General features: G+C 34.9%; 1 long non-coding RNA gene across 1 annotated transcript in view; it reads left to right on the top strand.

The window, feature by feature from the left end:
- The window catches only part of LOC106471461, a 19,465-nt gene extending 17,953 nt beyond the window's left edge, over positions 1-1,512 (top strand). The window contains exon 4 of the long non-coding RNA XR_001291551.2: positions 1,218-1,512. This is a non-coding gene — a long non-coding RNA (uncharacterized LOC106471461). The remainder of the gene's footprint in view (positions 1-1,217) is intronic.
- The last annotated feature ends 527 nt before the right edge of the window (positions 1,513-2,039 follow it).

Raw genomic sequence — 2,039 nt, 5'->3', positions numbered from 1 at the left:
GCGAGCATGTTTGGTAGGATGGGGATTTAAACCCGCAACCCGCAGATTGCGAGTCGAGCCCCCTAACCACCTGGCCATGCCGGACCAATAAATAAATAATGATAAAAAAAGGTCTACAGGGAACAGTGGCGGCTCGCAGTCAAGATTATGGAGTATATTAACCCTAATCCCAAAAATATAGGACATCCAAAGAGGTACTTACTTAGTCTTCTTGATCTATTAGTACGAGAAATAGTATCCGTGAATACGTTGGTAACCCTAACTATTGTTCGAACTGTAAAACTCCGAAATAATCTTCAAATCAAGATAAATCGTCGTAGTTTTTTAATCAAGTCACTGCACGTTATTTAATTATTGAAACTCACTTTTAATTGTTTATATCCTTAAAAACTCCGAATAATCCCATAATGATTAAATATTATACCGAGTGCGTGTGGCGTGTAAGCTCCTCTTGTTGCCAACTTTTCTTAAAACGATTTTTATATAACTTAAGATCCTGATTATATTCGTTAGCTGTCAAAGTACTCGTTAAGAAGGCTCGGTTTCCCTTGGCTGTTTCCGTCGGAAATATAGGGAAATTGTACAAGAAAAAGGCTGAGTCAACTGTTCTATGTTTCACTTCACGAGATGGCACCTCAATGAAGGGCTTGGGGCGGGATGATAAAATGTCTTTGCAGTTTTTCAAGAATTTATGCCCAAAACAAATGGACTATAGGTATTAATACAAAAAAATAAGAAATGATTTATTAGTCCAAAATCTTTGACGAAGCATGGCCTCTTTTCTCGTCCGACGAGCCTCCACTAACAAGGAACCTTAATCGAAAAATTGGACTAATTAGTGGGACAAGCAAAGTTTAAGTGATTAAGTTGAGGTTTCAAAAGTAGATGCAGTCTTGGATTAAATGCTGGTGCTGTAGTCTTTTCTTAAGGGGCCGTCTATAATTTTTCAAAAATCTTAAAGTTCCACGTATAATTTGTATATACATAATGAAGCTATGTCACAAACACTAAAAAAAATCGTGAAATTATATGTAACATCCTGGTAGTTGGATAGCTTAAAAATGTTGTAAAAAGTCAACTTTCGTTTATTTTTGAATTTGTTATTGATATTTTTATTGATTTATTATGCAGCATTCAGCAGTCAGCTTGAGCTAATTATATTTATGTTGACAATGCCTTAATTTTTTTGTCTTCTTCGACACTGTCCACAAATACAGGCCAATTGCAAGAAACCTGGAAGAAACAAAGACTCTCTAGTGACGAGAAAAAATCATCATCCTATTTGTTACTTGCTCTTGGAAGGAATACGTTACCCGTGACCGTCTTATCAACCCATGGGACACATTATCCGTTTTCTATATCAGTAAAGAAAACAGATTTTATAATCATATGAGATAATATATTTTAATTTTGGATGAACTCATTTAACTCGGTACTAGACTTATTAGTAGAATTAATTACCCACGAGATCTATATTTAATTTGTTTTCAATAAAACAGTTTTTCTGAACTATTTATTGACGAAATTGTTTGTAACTTGCTGAATTTGTTGGTTACAGGATATCTAATAGCACGAGACTGAAAAAATAAAAACGTAAATGAATATATTCCATCAATATTACAATTATCCCGTTAATTATTGCAGGAGACCCCTACATATTACACATAGAAAATTAATTATCACGTGCAATTTGTTTGGTTGATTTTGATGTAATAGGTCGGCAAATGGAGGGTTAGATTCCATTCGGTTTCAGTTTTCGCACTTCTTGACTGACTAAAATTACGAAGTTAACACAAAACAGTATGTTAAACCTTAACAATTTTAATTAAGGTGAAAACGTCATTCCGGCGCTTCCGACCAAACAGCGATAGATGAATCCCTAAGTTCTCAAGACCACGTGGCTTTGATTGCTTTCTTCATTAAAATCATGCAGAGAAGAATAAGGCTTAGCTAACTAGGTTAACTGGTAGCAGAGTTCATATTTCACTCGGCATAGGCTTATTTGTTCAGACCCATAAGTACTTTCATGTGACAATGTG

Source organism: Limulus polyphemus, unplaced genomic scaffold, assembly GCF_000517525.1.
Source record: "Limulus polyphemus unplaced genomic scaffold, Limulus_polyphemus-2.1.2 Scaffold4636, whole genome shotgun sequence".
Lineage (NCBI taxonomy): Eukaryota > Metazoa > Arthropoda > Merostomata > Xiphosura > Limulidae > Limulus > Limulus polyphemus.
The sequence above is the reverse complement of the archived record's forward strand: the minus strand, read 5'-3'. Positions and strand labels throughout refer to the sequence as shown.